A 25,356-nucleotide genomic window follows, 5' to 3' on the forward strand; every position below is an offset into this window, starting at 1 on the left:
CCCCCCCTCCTCCTCCTCCTCTTCCTCCTCCTCCTCCTCCTCCTCCTCCTCCTCCTCCTCCTCCTCCTCCTCCTCCTCCTCCTCCTCCTCTTCTTCTTCTTCTTCTTCTTCTTCTTCTTCTTTCTTCCTTTGAGACAGGGTTTCACTGTAGCTTTGGAGCCTGTCCTGGAACTAGCTCTTATAGTCCAGGTTAGCCTCAAACTCACAGAGATCCTCCTGCCTCTGCCTTCTAAGTGCTGGGATTAAAGGCATGTGCCACCACTGCCCAGCTCTCATTGACTCCTCTTAGTCCTGTAATTTTATAGATGAGGAACAAGACTTGGCCATATTAGGTTACTTCCATGCATAGAGTTCATCTGAGTTCAAATCCAAGTCTGCTTGAAGTCAGCATTTATAACTTCTTTTATTTTATTTCATTTTATTTTATTTTTTGCTGTGTATGAGAAGCTCGAGTTCTGAGGCTATAACTAAAGAGCTGTTCAGAAGATTAAACAGAATGTAAACAGATGGCATTGTCCTTCCTCTCCCTACATCAGCAACTAGCTACTTTTTAATTGGTTTTATGCAATGATTTAATGTGTGTGGGATTTTTTTTGCCCTGAATAAAGAGATGTAACATAACTTTCATATTTGCCATTATTTTCCATTGTCTTTTACATAAGGACTCCACGTATTTTAAATTGTTTCACTGAATGCATGATTATACCCCTCCGATGAAATGATCATGAGTTATTTTAATCTGAAAACTAGAAATTGCGAGTCGTGCCCTAACACAGGCGTGTGCCCATGGGCCTATTAGTCAACATGCTGTGGCACAAACCCATTTCTGTAATTGCTCTCAGAACCAATTTCAAATTGCATAAGAAAATTGATGCCTTTGCTTGATAGTTTCAGCTCCCACTCGCTTTGAACAGTTTTGTTTCCAGAAAAAAAAATCCTCCCTGGAAAGATGAGATAATTGTGAGAATACTTAAAATGTGATTCCTCTAAATCAACTCCAAAATTGTGCCATTGAAAGTTTTGGGGGGAATCCATGGCTCCCTAAGGTGGCCATTTAAGGGAACCAGTTTGAATATGCAAATAATGCTATAAATATTTGCATATGTCTGCATACATTCTCCGATGTGTCTATATGTACACATGTGTAAGCGTAGGTTGGTATGGATCTATATTTCCATAGTTAATATGCTAAATATCATAAATTTATTATTAGACATGTCAAAAAATTTGGAAAAGTTCTTCTCTTGAGAGGAATGGTAGCAGTGTCTGTGTGAAGGGTCCAGGGAGCTTGGGTGTAGACAGGTGGATTCTTTTAAGAATATTCAGATAAGTAAAGTATTTTCTGGACTGCTAGATGCATGGCATGCGTCTATGTTCAGAGCGGGAGACTTGTGAAGCATGATAACCTATTAAAGTATTATGGCATACTTTCAAATTACCATGAGTGGCAGCTCCCTTATGTATGAAACAGAGATAACCTAATACCAATTACTAATTGAGAACTCAGCAATGTACAAGATGTACAAAGATGTTTGTCTTATCACCAGTGTGGTCTTGGCCGGGCCAATTCCAGAAGCCCAGTGGAACATTAATATTCACATGGCTATACTCTTCCCTTTAGTAGTTACAGAAATGCTACATAACTGGGCACCTGGTGCTGTATGGTGCTTTCCCAGCCATGAACACTACATAAGGCATGGGATTACCAAGTAGTTGAAAGCAGACAGCATCCAGAGCCTTTGTTTCCCAGATACGGAGGAACCGGTGTGTGTCCTTGGAGGAGAAGAGGAAGGTAGGGAAGGAGAATGTCTGGTAATTATGGGGAATACTGCAGAACATATTGCCAATTGCCCTTGTTTTTATTCTTTCTGAACGTGAACATCTGGTTTGTAACCTAAATTGTCTCTGCTCTCACAATCCTTTGGTATTAGCCTCCACAATTGTAGGATTAAAGATATGCATCACCGTGCAAGACTGGTTTGTTGACTATAAAAGACCACCACTCTGTTTTTATAACTTGTAAAGTAATGAAAATACAGAGTTTTGATCGGCTTTTTGTAATGTTTAGAAAAAAAAAATCCTGATGTTACATGGCACCCAAAGCATCATCTTCATCTGCCAGGAAAGAACTTCAGCCCTAGGGCAATGTGGGAAGTTCATTACATTATTTATTTATTTATTGCACATATGAGTTGATTTTAGCTCTTAGGAAAGAAGAGCTAGAATAGAAACACACATGATGCATATTTAAGTATTCTTTTATTACCTCAACTTTTAGGCTTCTAAAGGTATAACACGATTATTGAGAGATAATCATGAAACCATTCTGTAAGTGGTAAATCACTGTGAAAATGTTTAATGACAATATTTTCATTAATTAATTTGTATGAGGGAATTTTGCTATATAGACTTAAAATTTTGCTGGAGAGGAGGCAGGGAGGGCAATACAGAGAAAGAGGGAAAAGCAGAAAACATTAATGGTGATTGAAAAGACCACAAGAAAATATTATTTTATGCTTATTTAAAAATTAATGCACATACTATATAATATATATACACAACTATATATGTATATAGTGTGTGTTAATATATATGCATGTATACATATACATATATACATATATATATAGTTAAACCACTTGGGTTAATAAATACCCCCTATAAGTGTCATAGACTATTTGACACAAATCCCAGTGCCATAGGAAACCTCTCTTCTAGTTCTTGGCTAAAGAAATAAAAAGACTACTTAAATACTGTAGGCTATAGCTATTGTCCTTGGTTATCTTCCATAAACTGAAAGTAAGACACTCACTAAAAACTTGTTGGTCAAGTTGGAACTGACCTGGAAGCCTGCTACCTGAGCACTAGCTCACCTAGTATCTGAAGGCGCTCTAAAGGCTTCCTAGAGAAAAATTAAAACATCACTCATCCTACTCAGCTGTAAAACCCATGAGCCACAAGACCTCCAATGTTAACCATGTAGTGCTTGCAACATGGTGGCCTCCAACATCCATTTAGTCAGTTGTAGGACCAGATCAGTAGAAGTGAATCCATGCCTGGTGCTATAAACCTAGCCAAACTAACCATGGCTGATGATGTCACAGACCTCAGAGGAGAATTTGCCAGCTGCCTAAACCAGTATATGTAGCACCATTAATAAGAACCCAGAGACAGAAATTGGGGTTCAGTCTGAAGGATAGAAAAACACAACAGCCACTGGCTTACCTCTGCCTCAGTCTGAAATGGTGATCCTGCTTCCAGTAATGAGATTATGTGTGAGAGTGTGTTGAAGGGAGAGCAGGGCCTCTTTGTTCTGTCCTGCCAGGCTAGCTTACACCCAAAATAATCACACAGAAACTGTATTCATTTAAATTACTGCCTGGCCCATTAGTTCTAGCATCTTATTGGCTAACTCTCATTGACCCATTTCTAATAATCTGTATGTCACCACAAGGTCGTGGCTTACCAGAAAAGATTCAGCATATCTGACTGTGGCGACTCCCTGGCGGCTCTCTCCCTCTCTTCTTCCCAGTATTTAGTTCTGTCTACTTTGCCTACCTAAGTGCTGCTCTATGAAAGGCCAAGGCAGTTTCTATATTCAACCAATAAAAGCAACACATAGACAGAAAAACCTCCTACACCAAGAGCACTCTCCTCCAATCTTATATTCCTCTTTGGGGATGGGATTAAAGGTATGCAGCACTACTGCCAGTTTTCTACAGCAAACTAGCATGGCTACTGGGATTAAATGTGTGTCACTACTGCCTGGTCTATAAGGCTGATCAGTGTGGCTGTTTTATTCTCTGAAATCCAGGCAAGCTTTATTTATTAAGATACAAATGAAATATGACTACCAGTATAACTCCCAACTGCATTCTTAAAACTTACACTTATGTCCACATAAAACAGTCACTGTCTCTCCTCATGCAAGCAGCTTCTTTTTGTTGAAGACCAAAACAGATCTACAACTGGCTAAAGTGAAGAGAACTGACCTAGGGGTACACATCTTCCATTCATACATCTATAACTGAAACCCTAGTCTCAACTAGCAAAACAGAAGAGAGAGCAAAAGATGTAAGAGTCAGAAGACCAGGACATCTACTACAAAATTGCTTCATCTATATATTGTGACAGGGAGTTGTATCCCTGAAACTAACAATATGGCCACCTAAGCAAGTTCTGCACAATGACAACATAAGTTGTCATCCCAAAGTGGGTGGGGAAAATCTCACAAGTCTCATTTCTAAATGATGAGCCATAGATGGCTGCTGGGAATAATCAGTCCCAAGTGTGCAGCCCTAAACACATACACACATGAGCAACACTAAGTGGATTTCAGCAGACTGTATTTATTCACACACACACACACACACACACACACACACACATTTGAAGAAACTATGAATTTTTGTGAGGGTGTTAGAGGGATGTTGGAGGGGTTTAAAGGGTAGTTTGACTCTTTTAGGGTCCTCATTGTTGTCTAGGTTCTTTGGGATTGTGATTTGTGGGCTGTTTTTCTTTGCTTTATTTTTAAAAAACACTTATGAGTCAGTATACGTGATAACTGTCTTTCTGGGTCTGGGTTACCTCACTCAAAATGATGTTTTCTAGCTCCATCTATAGATCTAATCTACATGAGAAGTAGAAAAAGACAAGATCTCCTAAGTAAATTGGGAGCATGGGAACCTTGGGAGTGGGTTGAAGGGGAGGGGAGAGGCAGGAAGGGGAGCAGAGAAAAATGTAGAGCTCAATAAAAATCAGTAAATTAAAAAAGGAAAAAATAAAGGGTAGTTTGGAAATGACATAAATATAGTAATCATGTTCGAAATTCTAAAAACAATGTAATCAAATTGTATTATATCTTAAATAAAGAACCAACCACAGTCAGTATTTTCACAAACAGGTATCAATAAATCAAAAAATGTGATTTATGTGTAATTTAATGCATAATTATCTACAATTATGAATAAATGTGATACCTAAAACAGAGCTCTAACGTTTGATAACTCTCGGCCCTGGAGATGAATTTGCTTCCATTATTGGCTGTAACACATGGATCAGAAAATCAATTCTAAGATGCACTTAGTGAGATTTTGAAATTTAGTATCCAGCTGCTTCTCACAATGTCCAAAACTTGCTGATCTTCCCTTTTGTACTGAAAGGTGGACATTAAATATGCAACATGTCTTATGCCCAAACTTCTGGAACAGCTAAGGATAAAGGAAACATTATGCTCCCAACTGTCTAGAGACCTTGTAAATAATTTTATATTACTTAATTTGCCATAATGATCCTGTGTGCATCTTGCTTACTTATTATTACTGTTGCTGCTGTTTGAGACAGCGTTTCACTATGTAGCTCTGGCTGTCTTGGAACTCACTATGTAGACAAGAAAGGCCTTGAGATCATAGAGATCCTTCCGCCTCTGCCTCCTAAGTACTAAGATTATAACAGGTGTGTGCCACAACACCTGGCTGCATTACTTATTTTTGCTATGAAGTATTTGTATTATTGAGAGGAGGGATCCTCAACTGAGAAAATGCCGGCATAAGATCCAGCTGTAGGCAAGACTATAGGGCATTTTATTTTAATCAGTGATTGATGCCAGCCCTTTGTGGGTGGTGCCATCCCTGGGCTGGTGGTCCTTATTCTATAAGAAAGCAGGCTGAGCAAGGAATGGGTAACAAGTAGTAGAGAATACTACTGTCACCATGAAAGTTAAAGGTGTCTTCCCCTGCCCAAGTCACCTGTAGTCTATCAACAAGCCACCATCACTAACTTTTCTGTTTCTATTTTTACTTTGGCCATATCATTTATCCATTCATTCATTGTTCATCCAGTCATCCAGAAATATATTCCCTCAGCACTTTGTACCAGATGTGCTAGATCTTTGGAATTTAGAGATGACCACGTATTGTGCTTTCAAGGACAGTTTTGGGTGAAGACAATAGCCAGATGCTTACAGTAATGTGTTAAAACCAGGGGAAAACTAAAAGGGCAGGGAGAAGACAGCCTATGTGGATGTGTTGTGGAGGAGGCAGAGTTTGTCCTAATGGAGCCAGTGCATGGCCAGAAAGACTGAAAGGAGGCGGGCACTGACCCAGGGTTTATATTTGCGTTTGTTTCCTCTCTAAGCCCCCTATTTTACCCTCTGGGTTTATTCATGACTCCTGATTCGCTAGGCTCCTAAAGTAATAGCATTGATTCTTACTGCTAATCTCTTCTAGAAGGGCACCTAAAGGAAGATTTCTCCTCCCCTTTGAGCTTCTTTGGGGTTGATGGAATTTGAAAGTGATCACAGCAAGGTGAGCTGGGCAGTGCTGGTGCATGCTTTCAATCCCAGCACGCAGGAGACAGGGGCAGGCAGATCCCTGTGTGTTCGAGGCCAGCTTGGTCTATAGAATGAATTCCAGGACAGCTAGGGCTGTTTGTTATACAAAGAAACCCTGTTTTGTTTTCAAAAAAGCAAAAACAAAACAAAAAGTAAAAACAAAACAAAGCAAAGAACAGGGAATAAAAAGATCCCAAGGTGGCAGTAACACACACAGGATTAAATGACTGCTTTGCTAGCTTCTGGTGAAGGGAAATGCCCCTTCTCCTCAAGTCTTGTCCAGAGACTGAGATATGGAACGGTGTTGGGGAGGACAAAGGAACCATAAAAAGGAAAGCGTCAAGTTGTTGGGGAAGAAGCTGTCAGAGAGGTCCAAATACATCTGAGCTAGAATTTTCCAGGTGCCAGCAGCTGTGCAGTCAGCTTTGGTAAGAAGCACAGAAAAGGCATGTCTTAAAATGGGTAAAGAATTGTTTATGTAGCCTAATTCTAAAAATAAATGCATGGTGGCACTTTGTCTTTATTCTCCTGGTGTGCTTTTGAACTAACTGATCTCACCCTGCAATGAAGGAGTTGAACAACAGAGGGGCCATGGTGTAGAGGCTTTTGACAGAAGAATCCACACTAGTGTGATCCCATGGCTACTTAACATCTCTGTTGGCGATGATGATGATCTTTATGATACAAAATCATACCATGAGAAGACCTTATTAATATAGAACTCATTACTATTTGTTTTTCCTTTCAAGTGGGACTGTCATGCAACACATAAAGCAGACACTTTAGGATCTCACATGGTTATTTCTCTTCCAGTTCAATCACTCCTAAGCATGTCTTCTGTCCAGCTCCCCAAGTCTGAACCACCAGCATCTTCTCTGGCTTGTTCTGCTATTGTAGTTGTCTTCTTATTTTATTTATACCTTCTTCCCCCTTATTCTCCGTAAAGTAATCAGGGGCATCTACTATAATATGTATTAAGCCACACTGAAAAAAAAATGAAACTTATGCCCTGGCAATGCCAAAGCATGCATGGGCAGCCTGTGTATGGTGGTTCTGTTAAACTTGTCCATATTGGGTTTCATGGTCTAAGTTGATGAGGTTGAATGATCAGGTCTCTTCCTCAAGAGGGCACCAGATCTCATTTCAGGTGTTTGTGAGCTACCATGTGGTTGCTGGGAATTAAACTCAGCACCTTTAGAAGAACAACCAGTGCTCTTTACTACTGAGCCATCTCTCCAGACCCATTGAGTCACACTAGCCTTTGTAAATAACTTCTAATAGTGCTATGTTCTACATTAAGAACACTCATGCCACAAGCTGTATTCTCTGACTGCCACTTGCTCCTCCATGCTATCCTCAGGTCATTCCCTCATGGCTCTCCATGTCCCACTATAGATGCAGGGATGCATGCTTATTCCACACCATGATACCTGCACTGCTGTTCTTTCTGCATGCCATGGAAGTCTTGCCCAGGAATTTGAATGCCTGCCTCTTTTCTGACTTCAGACATTGCTTAAATGTCAGTGTATTGGCCTAAGATAGCGTTCAAACTTCCAAACCTCATTGTATTATCTAAAGCATTCAACTTACTGCTGTGGTTAGACTTAGGCTTCATGAAAGACTCTATTTGTTCATGTCTGCTTTGTTTGTGTTTCACAGTTGTTTTTACAGCAGGTATCTAGCACAGTTCCGTGCCCATAGTAGACCCTAACTAAGTATGTATTACATGAATCACACACATATTCATAAAGAATAAAAACAGGAAAGAGCACAGACAACTGTGAGTGGGTCTCTTATTTTAAGGACTAATAGTGCTATTTATAATGATATACAGGGAGAATGTAATTACACCCTTTAGGATGGAGGAAAAAAAAGCAGCCTTTGAGTGAGGAAGTTTGCTAACCACCGAGTTAAGTCAGTGGAGACTCCTTAGCAGTGCTGAGCTGATTGTGGAGTGGCTGATGATGAATTGTCCTCCAAATTGCTTAGACTGTGGGAGATGCTGGAAGAGTAGTCTTTGTTAGGTTCTTGACAGATATATGAAGTCATATTTTCTATCAGGGCAAGAATTAAAGAGAACAAGCAGATAATCCTGTCTTTCATATGCACTTTTTATGTTTCTCCCACAACTTTGGTGATGCTGCCTTTCAATTCTTGCCATTACTTATATGTGTTTTTCATTTCTCCACTGACTTAGTCTTAGTGGAAACATAACCATCATGTATTACCAGAAATCCTATCTTAATTTCAGGATGGCAACAGACAAAAGTAATTATAAAAATGACAAAATGACTGATGAACCATTATTAAAAGTGTTAGATGTTATTCCAAAGGCTCCGTGTGTTCTGTTATTTGTATCCAGGATGAAGTCCTATGAATTCAGTGATTTTATGATCTCAGCTGAAGAAAGAAGGAAGAGAGAGAGAAGAAAAGGAAGAGATCACCACTTATTTGCATCTACCACTTAGGAAAATGTGAGGCCAGAACTGGAACCCAGGTGGTCTGGTTTCCAGTATGCTCTGCAGGCTGAGCTTGTAATTTTATCACCTTCTTCCTCTGTCCTAAGGAGTTTTGATTTATGATAAATGAACTGATGTGGGATTCCCCTCTATATGCTGCGAATACCATTGGTTAACAAAGAAACTGTCCTGGGCCTGCACAGGGAATAGAGGTAGGCAGAGAAAACTAAACTGAGTGCTGGGAGAAAGGAGGCAGAGTCAATGAGAAGCCATGTAGCCCTGCTTGAGACAGATGCACTGAAACATTGCTGGTAGGAACGGCCTTGTGGTGATGCACAGATTAATGGAGATGCGTTAAATTAAGATGTAAGAGTTAGCCAACAAGAAGCTAGTGCTAATGGGCCAAGCAGTGCTTTAAATAATAATTTCTGTGTGATTATTTTGGGGCTGAGCAGCTGGGAACCAACAAACGGCCTCTCCTTATGACAACGAAAAAAAACACTCATATAAGCTCTAGGTGTGTTCTGAAGATGTCCAGGCTGGACTGTTTAGCAGCAGCAGGATGTTACAGCAGAATGGGCGAAAGTGCTCACTTACTTTTCCACCTCACTGGCTGGACAGCAGGGTTTCATTGGCAGGTATTCTACTGGGACATCTGTGGCTTCTCTAGTAGTGGGCAGCCATAGGTGTGAACAGCAGAGGGTTTCTCACCTATTTCTTCTTGTCAAGATGAAAACAAACCAAGAAGAATGTGAGGCTTTCCCCTGAAGAGGCAGATCATAAACCCAAGAATCTTCAGAAGAGAGACAAAAAGCATTTTAAGGGGTTCCTAGTTTTAGTCTTCCTACACTATTTTTGCTCAAGACTATTTAAGAGTTGATGTAATTAATGATTAGAGAAAGCTGCTGACTTCCACAGACTCATCCCCTCAATGAATGTTTATGGGTACTACCATGTGCTAGGGTTTGTGTTAGGCTTGGTGTTTACTGGTGACAACAGCTTAGGTACAGAAAATCTGTGGAGGGAAACAATCAAATAGACAACCTACAATTATACAAACACACATACAGCTGTATTTTAAATATGCTAGTTACACATAACTTACTTTATGTATACTATATATTTTATAGAATTATGTTTTAAATTCTACATTTTCTTTATAGGCTTATCACATACACAGAATATATATATATATATATATATTATCATGTGTTTGGAAGAAAAGGGTTAGTTTCTATGACTTACTTATCAATGATGAAAGATCTAGAAAGGTAAGAGTGAGTCCTTAGGGAGAGCAATTTAAGAAGACTCCTTATTTTATTATTATTATTAACATTTGTTGTTGTTGTTTGTTTGCATTGACACAGGGTCTCTATATAGTGCAAACTGTCCTGGAATTCACTATGTTCCAGGATATGTTCGCTATGGGGACCAGGCTGTGCCCAGCCTCACTCTGCAGTTCCTGGTCTGCCAGGCCTAGCTCACAGAGTAGCTGGAGAAGGAACCACTCTAACCTGTGCTCTATGTAGGACACAAATACCCACTTAGAGTGAACCTACAAATAGTGCTAATACCCAGTATGTCTGTTTACTTGATAAAGCACTAAGGCACTAGCACAGAGAGCAGGAAAATCTAGAAGACATTCAATTCACAAGTGTTTACTGTGAAGAACAAAAGAAAAAATTCTTCTGTCTGTAAAGCTCTGGGTCTAATTGGAGCGAATAAACAAATGCCACTGGAGGCGGTGGACCTCCGTGTGCAGAGACAGCCATTATAATTGACTAAACAGAGCATGGCGGAGCTCGTCCTATGAAAGGAAATGAGTTAGAGATGCGGCATTTACTCAATTGATGGTGGAGGCACTGAGGACATATTTAGATGGACATGGAAATGAGGCTTAAATTTAGTCAGACAGACTCAGAGAGAGGATGTAACTTCTGCTGGAAGACGGAAGAGAATATAAGCAAGAACAGATCTGAGCATCTGAAGCCGCTAAACTACTTTCATTTCTTTCCTGTGTCGCAATTGTTAAAGAAAGATGTAAGTATCTTTATGAGCAGGGAACAAACACCACATCTTGGAAAAATAACGAGTTTGTTGTTAAAATATGACTTAAAACAAAGAACAAAGAGCAACAAAACACTCTCTTGTCAAGAGCTCATAGTAATTTTGACCTAGCATGTGAGACCCCAGAGCTCTCAGTGCTGTTTCACTAGCTCAGTAAACATGTTTTAAACGACACCTAAGTGTCAGGGAAGTTTCTGGGCAGTAGATATAGGCAGTCAAGATAGACTTTTTATTATGGAGACTCACATCTGACAGGAAAGGGAAATAACACATTTCAGATAGTGCTCCGTTGAGGCCCAAACAAGATGTCGCAAGCATCACCACCCAAACTGTGAACGGGAGAGTTCAATGAGCCTAACAAGAGAAACTGGGAGGAAAAAAGGTCATTTGAGGAAGGGAAGTAGAGCAATGGAATGGTGTGTGTGTGTGTGTGTGTGTGTGTGTGTGTGTGTGTGTGTGTGAAAGGAGCGAGGGAAATCCCCACACAAGGCTATTTTTAGAAACTTGACATTGGCATAAGCTGCAATGTTCAGCATCCTCCGAAGGCTTAACAAGGTCCAAGGTTGCATGCAGATCAACAGCTTGACACTTTCGGTGTAAAACAGGCGAATAACTACAATTCAAACCTTTTTGAAGTAGACATGTTCCACAGCTCACATTTCTTTCATTGGAAAGAAAGCAAAAAGGAACAGAATTTTAGAATAAGAACTAACATGCTATATATTCGAATTCTGCTGTTTGCATATCGGGGAGTCTAGGAACCTTGTTATCCTTTGTGACTCACTAGACCTGTGGTTCTCAACCTTCCAAATGCTGACGCTCTTTCGTACAGTTCCTCATGTTGGGGTGACCTCCGACCATTAAATTATTTTCATTGCTACTTTATAACTATAATTGTGTTACTGTTATGAATTATAATGTAAATACCTGTGTTTTCAGAGGGTCTTAGACAACCCCTGTGAAGGTTCATCCGACCCACAGGTTGAGAACCACTGTACTAGTGGGGAGCACTGACTCTTGATAGGGTAAATCAGTCCCCGTGATATATATGGGGAATGTTCTACAGAAAGGAAGGATAGACTAGGTTTTTGTTCATGGGTAACAGTTGAGTGTGTTCTGACACTAAAGGTGGCAGACACTTGGACATCCCTGGGGAGCACAGATAGAGCTCAGAGGACACAGTGATGTAGCAAAAGACAAGAGCCATGAAGGGAACGTTGTCTGTCAGTGATCCTGACCAGGAGCATCTCTGAGGCTGGAGTGGTGATGACAGCAAAGACACTGCCGTCCACAGTCTTTCTTCCCCAGGAATTCAGTAAGAGCAGGTAGTCCAGACCCAACCTGGACTCCACCAGCCATCAATTAGCAAATAAAGATTCACTTGGAGTGTCTGAATGATAGTATGCAGGTACTGAGATGAACAGGGCATTGATAATCACCAATAGAGAAGCTGTGAGAGAGAAAACAATAAAATAGGATCAACCAGAAAGCAGTACCTGGAGTAAATCACAGTGAGATTAGATGAGAGCAACAGAGGGGAGGGGCTATCACAGCACAGCTGGATGCCAAATGGTGGGAGCCAGAACACAGGCCTGCAGAGAGGGATCAAGAAAGAGACAAAGTTGCAGCAGGAGTGGGAAGGAGACAGAGAGAATCTCAGAGAAAGAGTCTATCTTCTGCTTGTTCCTCTCTAGTCTTCAGAGGCTTCACTTGCAGGAACCAGCTGTACCACCTGGGATTACCTGAGGGAAAGGAGCCCTGGAGAACAGATTCCTCCTTATTGAGTGAGCTAGAGGATCAGCAAGGACTGGGTTCAAGGGCAAGCAGACCTAGAAACTGCAAAACCCAGTGAAGAGGGTTGAGCTGTAGAAATCACAGGAAGCAAGCTTGCTCTCTTTTAGGATGTGTGATTATAAGGCAAGTATGAGCAAGACAAATCTCCGTTCTGCTCTGCTTGGCCACGTCAGAAGGAATGGCAGAGTGCCCGTGCACTACAAGACACAGGTGTGCAACCAAGCCTTCGTTTCTCTTTGCCTAGAGATGCTCATTGGAAAAGACAAAGCGATTTCCCCCCAAAAGAAATCGCTCTTTCGTCAAACTTAAAATTAAGAGTTTGTTTGTGTCATTAGTATATTTTATTCGTGAGCAATTCCTTGAATTTGCCAACAGAGGGTTAGTTGCCTAAGTCACCATGCTGCATGACACTAAGGTGGAGGGTTTTCTCTGAGTCTTTATTGACCTGCAGCATTTGATCAATGCTTTTGCCTAGAAGGACTGAGTAGGACGCTTGGACACCATCTGTGTTTGCCTCTGTAGGAATAGCAACTGCCTGGAGAAAAATCTGATGCTTATTTAAAAGATGCAGTATAAGCAGAATCCAAGATGACCCCTTTACCGTAATTACTGTACCTTTTGATGACACCATGCTTGGTATTTCAAGCTGTTTGGATGGGCTTTTATTATGGATTTCTAAAAAACTCATTCAAATGGGGCACTGGCTTCTAAACAATGTAAAAGCTCAGCACAGGAAAGTACACTTACACTGTGCAGTCTTTAGGAGACTAAAAAGTTACCTCATCTAATCTCTGCTGATTTGCCAGCACACAGTCTCCAGGCACCTTCTCCGTGCCAGGGGTTTTCTAAAAGGGCAACGTGATTGTAGCTTATGAAATAGATTGTTTCATCAGAAAAGAATCATTTAAGGAAGGAAAGACTATGGCTGAGGTTTTTACTCACTATTAGCTGATAGTCAATGAAAGATTTGTACCCAGACAATCTAACACAGGACTATTTCTCCTACGTAATACCTTCTTTAAATATTTACTCAGTCAGCAGTATCACTAATTATAGAGACACATGTTTAGCTTGCTCAGCTGCCTTTCTCACACACTACAGGCCTAACTACCCAGGGATAAAACTTACTAAGGTTTGCTGGGTCTTCCTCCATCAATTAGTTATCAAGAAAACGTCCCCTGGTCTAATCAGATGGAGGTAGTTCCTCAACTGAGATCCCAAGGGTGTCATGTTGACAACTAACAATAGTTACCACACCAGAGATGTGATGGTCCATGCTCGAATTTTCATTAATACATGAGTTCATTGTATTTTCAGCTGTCTCGTGTGGCCCAAGGCAAATGAACTACTTTGGGTCTGATCTTGTTTAATCATTACACATAATAAATTGTGTAATTATGGATTTCCTCCCAGTGTTTATCTGATGATCGGGCCTCTCCAGGATGAGGACGGGGAGATGGTAGGGCAATGTAATGCCAACCATTTAGGAGGCCAGGAGAACAGAGCTTTGAATGGTGCTACTTGGTAGCCAATATAATATTTTACTGAGCAATGTGAAGTTGTGAGGTTTCATTCAATCCTGAATTTCCTGTGTCTATGAGAATACAGTCACCTTGAGAATTACTAGATTTTACTTTAGGGTGGGAGACCACATTTTAAAAGTCTTTCTATCTTAGATATAAAGGCCGAATGAATCAAAATCAATCAACGGGGAGGCAGTCAGAATTTCATCAAGTGGCCTCAGGTGTAAGCCCCCGGTGGCCTAGTACTGTGACAATATCTTCTGCCAGGCTCCTCCTTCCAGGTTCTATGTGCTCCCATTTTCTAATTCTAAAGTAAGCGGCTGTCTTTACTACTAATACAGTTTCACCCTGAATGTATTTTCCATTTTTTACAAAGTGACTGACACACTGTTTGAGTGATCAAAGCTTTCTGCAATCAGTTCACCATGATATTTCCCCATCTGTATTCTGCCTCTCACAGCGGCCAATATGTAGGGTGAGATAATGATTCTTGGTTACGTTTTTGGTTATGGCTTTTAAAGCATTCTCAACAGACCCAACCAAACCAGTGAAAAACCAACCATCTCTTACAAACAGTCAGGAGCCAGCAGATGGTACTTGAGAATATTTGGGAAGCCATGGTACTGTCAATGAGTAGGCTCGGTGGCTGTGCTGTTTCCTGTGGAGGGACTGATCTGAGAAAAGGATTTGACTGCTGTGGCGGCTGGAGTGAGATGTCCTCTGTAGTCTCAGACATTGATCTCTTAGTGCCCAGTTGGCAGCAATGTCTGGGAGTTTTAAGAAATGTGGCCTTGCTGGCAGAAGTATCTCACTGGAGTTGGACTTTGGGAATTTAAGGAATCTTGCTATATCTACTGTGTTGTCTCTGCCTCTTGCTTGGGGTTTGTGATGTGAGCTCAGATACTTCTTCAGTGGCAATGCCTGTTGCTTGCTGTCTCCATATCACCACCATGGACTCTGAGTCCCAGAACCATAACCCTGAATGAACTGTTTTTATTTTTATTTTTTTTTATTTATTTATTTTTGTATAAGATGCTGAAGTCATTGAGTTTTATCACAGCAGCAGAAAAGTAACCAATACACCAGCTGTTCTTGGAAGAGAACCTCCTGCAGCTAGCTTCCTTATAACTCCTTTGCCACTTTTAACTTTCCTTCTGGGAGGTCAAAAACCTAAAAGCTTGCCTTAGAAAGTTGTGTAAATTGTGAGAGCCTTTGGTTGGTTCCAGAACAACAACAAAGGAAAACCAGACAAAACCAATCAAAAACAGCCCCAAACTGCCATGGGTAAACTACTCCATCTTTACATAGATATGGCTGTCATTGGCCTCATAGGCAAGGGGGCTGAATAAATCAAGTGCCTGAATTGTCCCATTCACTTAGTAACTATGTGATATACAAAGTCTAACATGCTTACCGCTATGCTAACAATCTGAAAATCAAAACTTGAACAATAGCACACAAATCCTGTCATTGTTAGTTTGTGGTCTAAATTGGGTTTATTAGCAGTGACTCAACTTATTACAGATATATGAATTTGTAATCATATGTAAGATTTCAAGCAAATTATAGCTCTTTCCTTAACATTAAAGATTTATTTTTATTATTTTAAAATGAGTGTATGTGTGTATGTATGTGTGTGTGTGTGTGTGTGTGTGTGTGTGTGTGTGTGTATCAGAGTGTGGGTATGTGCATTTGTAGGATAAAGGCATTGGATGTCCCAGGACCTGGAGTTATGGGTGGTTTTGAGCAACCTGACATGGTTGTTGAGAACTGAATTTAGGTCCTCTGGAAGAACAATATGAAGCTTTTAATCACTGAGCCATCTCTCACGTTCTAAAGACAAGATACCACTAGTTTGGGCTAAGGAAAACAAAAATTCTTTTCACTTACGTTTTCTCCACATCTGACCATTCCATCCAGTCTCATCTCTTTTAGGATGCCTTTTTTCCCCAGTCCTGGGCTAAATCAACTTCTTGTTTAGCCTGTAATGACAGTACCCAGTCCATGTTTGTAGGCATATGTTTCATCTCCAAGTGAACTGTAATCATATTGTGCATAAGCCTGGTCATATTTACTTGCCTTTCTATAACACAAAGAACTTAATGTATACTCATATGAATTTTCAATATTTGTTAGAAGTGATGACTTTATATATAATAGCATTTCTGTGCTACTAATACATATGCTTTACATTCATGTGGTTTAATTAATTTTTTTATCAGAAATATTTCTAAACTGGAGAAATACCTAGAGATTTCGGAGGCAAATACCCTGTATAGCATAGCAGAGCTAAACTTCTGGTGATTCTTTTCTTACTTGAGTTATGGTGAAGAGAAAAGCAAAGGACAAACAGTATGTAAAGTTCATGTCTTCATCAAGTATTCAGTACATGATAGTGACTGTAAATACGAAAGTTTGGGGAGTTCTTCTTCCACCAAGAACTTTCCTTTTATTAACCTTATGTCCTGTACCCTAATACTCAGTTATTCCAGATCCCCAGGAATAGAAGTCCCGGAATCTATGGAAACAGCAAAATCCCTCATTCTTCATTTTTAACCTGTGAACCAATTTAGTGTTAACAGCTGAAGCAATGTTTGTGTTTATGAGAGTCACAGATTTTTCTTGTAGAACTGTTTTACAAAGTTGTGGTTTAACATAGGGAGCAGTCAAAATAACAGTGTCTGACATAAACCAATCATTTATCAAATCTTTTTCATTAATATAGAGACATTAGTAACTTGAACGGCTATCTAGTTGAGTTCAGGCTTCTCCTGCATCTTAAAGAGCTCTTGGCCTTATAAAAACACAGTTACAAGAGCTAGGGATAATAAAAGTAGAACAGCTAATAATATTTGAACATGTTAAGCAAAATAATTAATCACACAAGCTGGTAATTAGGAAAAGAACATGCCATCTTTTGTTGTAGGTTGAGATCTAGGCTTGCCCACTGAGAACACACTGTGCTGTTTTAATCTCCCTCATTCTGTTTCTTTAACTGTTATATGGGAATAATAAAATACTTGACTCATTATTGCTTCTCCTTTTTTTTCAGTGTTCTACATAAAAATCACGGCTTTGTGTAGATGATCTACCACTGAGCACTATGTCCCCAGTCAATGATGTTTTATTGGGTTATGATAAAGAATTCATTATTCATTAAAAGCATATCAAGGTCTCTAGCAATTTGCAAATATTTAATAAATGGGTAATAAATACTGGTAGCCTTTTATTATTGTTCCTAGGCTACCATACTTTCTCATGCATCTGAAAACCTTGAGAAGGAAAAGGTGGTACTGGTCAGATTGACAACAGGCCAACAACTGTAAACTAAAAGCCATGTATACTCCATCTACAGTGCGTACATTCATGCCTCCTTTTGCTTCAGAGACAATTAGAACTTCAAGAGGGAACTCATGGCCCTCTCCCATCACGTTCTGTTCACTCTGCTCAGCTTCGCATTATTCCACAGGTAATAACTGAGTGCCTTCATGCTGGCTCTTTGCAACAAAACTGAACTTTCCTGTAACCTAAAAAGGCAAAACCTGGAAAGATGACCACAATAACTCTTTAAGCAGAAGCCCTATAAATGTCTATCAGGTATGACAGATGACATTTTATTCCACACGAACTTTTGTCTCCTGTGCCATTTATTGTCAAAAATGGTTCAAACATTTATCATGCTCTTTCAGCAAAATTCATATCCTTGTTGACTCATTTTTGCTTTCTTTTTTTACTCTAATACTCAAGAATTCATAACTTCAAATTCTGGTGATATAAGACCTAAAAGCCATGAACAAATGAGAATCAATATATTTCTGTTATGTTGCTATAGTGCACAATAAAACCATGAGCTTTCCACTTGCATGACAATAATTTAATGCACTACTCAGCTTCCATATGTTGCAAAGAGCTGTTTCACTTATTTAAACATTTCTGCATGGGCTCACAATGAACACTGTACCCTCACCTTAATAACGGAGGTCATAAGTGAAATCACAAATGGAAGATGAAGGGTCACCTCACCGTTAGAAATACTGAACCTCCAACCAACCGGTGTCAGATTTATCCTTGCTCTTGGGCTTTCTATAATATATCATCGACTACATTTTTGGATGAATGGAGTAACTTTGAAGCATTATGAAATCAACCACATCTCTTAGGCATTCACGTATAGGATTTCAATTCACCACATAGCAAATTTAACCACAAGCAGGAGTTGTCAGACAGACTCAAAACAAAATAAGTAATCCATCTCACCTTTTATAGTTAAGTGCTTTTATATTCCATGTTGTAGGAAAACAGTTTGACTACCATCATTCTAGCTATGATTGGTCTCTCTTGAGGAAGTTTTTATGAGTCTGAGTGAAGATAATGACAAACATTAGTCATTGGCATAAGGCATGGCACAAACAGTGATATTTATAAGCAGCTAAGACATGATGGGAAACAGATGACTCCTTTAGACTTGAGCATGCTCTCACTTCAGTTGACTGTCATGCCAGTGAAACTGACCTAACACTAGTACCATGCAGTGGACAAGTGTATCACGAGACCCCATTGTCTTTCTCTACAGGGCACCAAGCTTTATGTCTTTACCAACACCAAACAAGCACCCTACTTAGTGGCTGCCCAGTGATCTTCATATGCTGCTTTCCTTAGTTACACAGGAATAAACTCTCATAGATTGTTTGGGACTAATTAAATTTAATGAAACTTCAGCAATTCTTTAAAACTGCCAGGATTCTTATAGGACCTAACATTTTCAACCATATGATAAATATTGCGCATCAATATTCAAAGTTCTTGCTTTGAATTGGAATAAAAGACGAACATGAAGGAATAACTCATACAAGTTGAGCTTTGCTGCACTAACACCGAATATTAAAATGGTTGTTTGAAGAGAAGAGTATGTCAGGCCAATTCCCAAGCAAATCTTATATTATTTGAACGGGAAAAACTACATTCGTTCTCTGTTTATTCTAATACACAGTCTCTGATGTCTCTCACACTAGAGCTGTTAATTAACTGACCAAGTTAGTTGGCCATCCTTATTCATGGGGGAAATGCATCACACACTGAGAAAAAGAGAACACATACCCTCTGTACACTAAGTGTAACATTGCATCACACATAGCATGAGCGAGTGCTACTGCAAATATATTTAAATAAAGCTGTGGCTCTCCTCTTCTTCACGTCCTCTGCTTTCATCCATCAACAGGATGTTCAGAAATGGTGATTGATGGAAGGGAAATTTAAGATGCCCTGCCAACTTCACACTATGAAAATAACTGAATAATGACAAACTTGATATTCCTGACCAAAGCTGACTGCTTGGGACATTGGGACAATAGGCTGTTCATTTCTGAGCTGGTTTGGCATTTCCTAGACACTGTTGAATTAAAATACATGCAGTTGAATTGATTATAATTTGATTATTTCAGCTCCTATATTTTTGGTATTTGTCACAAATATGTATTTTCCCATTGTTAACACCAAATCTCCATGTTTTCAACAGTTAAAAGGGTGATTTTATACCTGTTACTGTTCCAAATGAGTCTGCCAACTTTACATACAGAGCATTGAGGAACATGTCACCTGAGCAATTGGCTTATTTTTATTTACTTTTATCTCACATATACACGCGTGTTAAAGCAAGTCCTTGTACCTCCACTGTATATACTTTGTTTAACTCTGCATGTTGTTGTGTATTAATTCATATATTAATTGATGTGTTTATTTTTAAAGCTATTGATCTTCCATAGCAAAAAAAAAATTATTGAGCACATTCTCTGGGCATTTCTCATACAAACTGATGAGAAATAAAATAATAACTTCTTGATCTTCCCTCCAGTTAAAATTAATGCAACATGTTATCACAGATACTTTATGGCTGATTTTATATATTAATAATTAAAATATTAAATATACTTTATAAACACACTGGGGATAAACTTTACGTTTTATTATTCTAACAAAAACCATAAGCTATTGTTAACTGTAGCTAGAGTTATTGGCAAATGTTCAAATGCTTTATGTTATAGACATTCTGTTAATATGAATGTACTCTTTTTTATTGATTTTTTTTATTGAGCTCTACATTTTTCTCTGCTCCCCTCCCTGCCTCTCCCTTCCCCTTCAACCCTCTCCCAAGGTCCCCATGCTACCAAGGAGATCTTGTCTTTTTCTACAATCCATGTAGATCAGATCTATGTATGTTTGAAATACTGTATGTGTACTGCTTGAAATATGACACCTGGGTCACCTGTAAGAAATGCTAATTCTGTAACTGAAAAACTTGAAAAATGGCTCAATGTTTGTGGACTACTTAGCAAATGTTTTATTTATGATAGGCAACTAGTTTAATATTTTTTTCTAAATTTTATTGTTTAAAGTAGAATTCTGGCTTAGCAATAAAGTCAGGGTCATGTAAATCCCTGATGTGTAAATAAGAAATTTTATGCATATAATGTTTGGTTTAAGTCTGAAGAATCTTCTTTACTTATGTAAGTTCTGAGAAGACCTGTATCCTTTGAATGACATAATAAAGCATTATTCTTGGCAATACAAGATGTTGTTTGTGTTTTTGCATTACACTTTTAAGATTTTGTGTGTGTGCATATGCACAGAACACAGTGCGAGTGTGGAGCTCAGAGGATGGCTGGTGAAGGACCATGTGGGTCCCTAAGGTTGAATTCAGAAGGTCAGGTTGAAAAGCAAGTGCCTTTACTCACTAAGCCATTTTTCTTTTCCATGTTAGCATTTCTAACTTACATGTATGAGTGTTTTGCTAGCATGCATGTCTGTGCACTCTATGGATATTTAGTGCTGGTGGAGGCCAGGAGAGGACATTATAACCACTCAGACTAGAGTTACAGATGGTTATGTGTTGACACGTGGGTGCTAAGATTGATCCTGGGTCCTCTGGAAGAACAGTCACTGCTCTTAACATCTGAGCTATCTATCTCTCTAGCCCCAACTTTTATTTTTAACCATAAAAAGTATTCTTTTTTATTTTTTTTGTTGAGACAAGATTTTATTGTGTAACCATTGCTGAAGCTAAAGTCACGATTTTTCTGCCCCCAGTTCCCAGCTGCTAAGATTATAGGTGTATGCCATCACACTCAGCTTCATGACTTATTGTTTTACTTAAATAATTTGACTTTAAGTTTAATTGCATCTGATCACATAGCCATTAACAAATTAACAGCCTGCCTGGTACTAAAATTTCTGTTTTCAAATCATGTTTTCCTATCTGTATGTTGAGGGCAATTACAAATACATAATAACTATGCCTAGGAACCTGCATTCAGTTTAATCAGACAGTTATAATTTTATGTCATGTGTGGGTCTTACTAAAACCAGAACCATGCTACATATGCAGATCACTTGAGCAGTGATCTTCCAGTCATGGGTATCACCTGATAAGTCCATTAAATTATCTCCACTTGAAGCTTAGCACCATCATTCAGAGTTATTCAAGGAGATAAAAAGTACCCTCCCTTTGTTTTTTTTTTTTTTTTTTTTTTTTTTTTTTTTTTTTTTTTTTTTTTTTTTTGTGACAGGGTTTCTCTCTAGTTCTCTCTAATTGAGTCAGTCCTGGAACTAGCTCTTGGAGACCAGACCGAGTGCTGGAATTAAAGACGTGTACCACCATTACCAGGTTAGAAGTCTTTTTAAAAACTAGGCAATTAGAGCTACAAATTTCCTCATAGGACTGATTTTACTTTGTGCCAGGGTTTGTGTAGGGTTTTGCTTTCATTTTCTTGAGTGAATGCTTCCCCCCCCACCCCCGTCTCTCTTATTCTAGAGCTCTGTTTTGTCTTCCATAAGCTCTGAGGGGCACTTGGCTTGAGTGTGATACACACATAGACTTACTATTAAGGAAAGTTCAAGATCAAGAAGATCCTTTTTTAACTCTGTGACCTTGCAACAGAGAAGTTTCCAGTACCCTCCCTTTGAAAGGAAGTCTGATCACAGGTATTCATAGATACACTATTTTCCAATTAGACATCAATTATACAGAAAATATGAAGTGTTTGCAACATATTATCATATCTCCAAAAATAAATCAACTTCAGAAGAGAAGGAAATGGTATTCAATTAGATAGTTCCTAAATGTCATTATGACATGGTCTATCATTCTATGTTGGCTTGTGGTTTAGACTATCTTAAAAACTGTATATGGTTTTTTTCTGTCGTGGACATTGACCAGGTAATGAAAATCTCTCTCATTTATTCTTAGATCCCTCTTTTTCTAGAGTTAGGGGTGTAGGAAAGTCAAGGGCCATCTCATTACAAATGCATGAATTTGAGTCACCATTTGCAGGTGTCAGAAAAAAAGTCCATTTTCTGACGCCAGTGGTTAACCAGAAATCTGTGAGGTCCTGAGACACCAGGCCCGGAGGTATGTAGCTCACCAAAGCTCTGTAAAATGAGTTAAATTCAAGAACCTGTTTTCAGTTCGGAAATAAGATTTCTCCTGGAACCTGAGAAAGTTAAAACCTCTTACATATGCTGCTTTTTTTCTTTTAACAGAAAAGGAAACAAACCATATGCCCACAGTAATACAGCAGACATACGTGCAGACAAAACATGATCACTGGCAAAAAATGACAAGTTTAATTATATCAGAGAGGAAATGTTTCACACCAACTCTCAATATGTAGAATTCATGTGAGTTTTCTTAAAAGAACCTTTTAATTTCATAAAATCTTATTTTTTAACTATAAAGATTTTAAAAAACAGTCTTGCAGGCTAGCACAACAGTTCAGTGGGTCAAGGTAGTTGCTGCCAAGTCTGAGGGCCACACATGGCAGATGGAGAAAACAGACTTCTAAAACTCGACCTTTGTTTTATGCGCTTTCTCAAATAAATAAATGGAAAAAATATAATTTGTAAAATGCATTGCCTTCTCCACAAGAGACAACTTGTCCTTCTTTACTCATTGTAATCCTTTGCTTGTTACTGCTGAGATAAGTTATGAGAAAACAACCTGGGGAAAAAGAGTTCATTTCAGTTTATAGTTTATATTCTATCAGGGAGGGAAGTCATGACAGGAACTCAAGGCAGGAATGTGGAGGCCCTAGAGAAATGCTGTTTATTGGTTTGTTCCCCATGGCTTGTTCAGCCTTCTCTCTTATCCACCCAAGGGCCACCTTCCTAGGGATGGCATTGCCCACAGAGATATGAGTCCTTCACATTAACCATTATTCAAGAAAATTTCCATAGTCTCATCTATAGGCTGCTCTGCAAGAGGCAATTCCTCCGTTGAGATTTCCTCTTTCCATACGTCTAGGTTGGTGACAAATACCAATCAAGACACTCTACATTATCTTAGAAGTATTTTAAAGTATTAAATCCTATGTTTGTAAATATATGCATGTACTAGCAAGGCTACATAGAACATTAGTATTTTACATTCAAATAAGTACGATAATCTTCAGAAATCATAGATGCTACCTACGACTATAAGACATGAAAAAGTCAGAGCCAAAGCATTAAGTGCCTATTCAGTATTCACTTGATAATGGCGTCCCATCAGCTTAGACTAGTATCCCAGTTTACATTCTACAAGTTATATTTTTTTCCTAGGAGACACCAATTCTTGCGATGAGGAAGGTGAAGGCTGGCTGTTCTTTCCAAATATTTCTTGGAGATAATTAAGCAGAAGTATAGCCCCTGATGCTACTCTTCAGTGGGCGGAAGCTAAGGATATTGTCTGCTTAGCAAATATATTCCACTGAATATATTTCAGCTATAGATTTTTACAAGACCACTGTTTAATAAGTGTCCTTCATCTAGTCACAGCCTGTTCATACCGTGTTATTTGTTTTTATTTTCTGTACCAATTGTGTTGAGATCTCACAGTTACTGGTAGAAAACTACCAATACTGTAAGTCATGTGGATATTAAAACATTAAGAACTTAATTATATTAAGATATTATATTATATTAATTAAAAATATTAATTATATTAAGATAATATATATATAAATAAAGATATTAAGGGGCTGGAGAGATGGCTCAGTTGTTAAGAGCATTGCCTGCTCTTCCAAAGGTCCTGAGTTCAATTCCCAGCAACCACATGGTGGCTCACAACCATCTGGAATGAGGTCTGGTGCCCTCTTCTGGCCTGCAGACATACAGACAGACAAACATTGTATACATAATAAATAAATAAATAAATAAATAAATAAATAAATATTTTTTTAAAAAATAAGATATTAAGAAGTTAGAGTTAAACCCTAGAGAATTAACTGTCCCAATGTTTGGTACCAAGTTAACATGTCAAGAAATTTTATAGCAATTAACCCTTTACCACAAAAATCTAAAAACTTTATCAATAATATAAACGTATTAAATAAGCAATGGATTCTTATTAAAACCCTTTTTAGAGTCAAAGCTGGCAGTACCGCCATACACTGCATCAAGTCACAGGACAGAAAACATCAATGGATGGGCACTATTGCTTGGAAATACTTGTGGTGCTGTGAAAATACCAGTAACTGTGGGGAAAGATACCTACAGACTCAGCACTCATTGATTCTGTTCTTATTACTTAAGAGTGTTTCTGATTATCTGTGGTTTGCCTATATGATATCTGTGCACCACGAATGCCCACATGGTTCAGTACCCACAGAGGCTTGAAGAGACATTAGATCTCATAAAACTAGAGTTACAGGTGGTTGTGAGACAGAAAGTGGGACCTGGCAATGACTAGATTTAATTTTGTTTTGTCTTTTAATCTTTGCAGCCCAAAGTTGCCACATACATTATTTGTAATTTTCTAAATGGTGAGTTTTATTACCAAAAACTGTGAGAAGCTGGCACCAATTTGCATTGCTTTCTCAATATTGTACTCAGAAAAATTTCAAATTTGTAAAAAAAAAAATGTCACAAGGGCAAGTTCAATGAACTAAGAAAACAGGGGTAAATAGTTGTTCTGTTCTGGGCACCATAACACACAAATGCCGCTCCAGCTACTTGGCAGGCGTGTAAGATCTTATGGCCAAGAGTATAAAGCCAGCTGAGGTAACACAGGAAATTCAGATATGGTCTTTAATGAAAACCTGCATTTGCTGGAGCCTGGAGACAACACCTGCTCTAGGGATACAGGATGAGACTCTGCTTCCCCCTTACTGTGCGTTTGTAATGGACTCCTATTGCTCCTCTCTCTAAACTT

The 25,356-nt window shown here is 38.9% G+C and overlaps 1 protein-coding gene across 2 annotated transcripts in view; it reads right to left on the bottom strand.

The window, feature by feature from the left end:
* Positions 1–25,356, bottom strand: part of Khdrbs2 (KH RNA binding domain containing, signal transduction associated 2) — a 396,449-nt gene that overhangs the window by 3,767 nt on the left and 367,326 nt on the right. Inside the window, exons 12-13 of one of the 2 annotated variants that reach the window (XR_007590495.1) lie at positions 18,432–18,532; positions 16,065–16,156 (exon numbers count right to left, since the gene is read on the bottom strand). The gene's annotated coding sequence lies outside the window, so the exon portion shown is untranslated. Of the gene's footprint in view, positions 1–16,064; positions 16,213–18,431; positions 18,533–25,356 lie in introns of those variants that run through there. The other variant, XR_007590496.1, reaches the window with a different exon arrangement.

This window comes from Alexandromys fortis, unplaced genomic scaffold, assembly GCF_014885135.2.
Source record: "Alexandromys fortis isolate MF-2015 unplaced genomic scaffold, M_Fortis_MF-2015_v1.1 scaffold_20, whole genome shotgun sequence".
Lineage (NCBI taxonomy): Eukaryota > Metazoa > Chordata > Mammalia > Rodentia > Cricetidae > Alexandromys > Alexandromys fortis.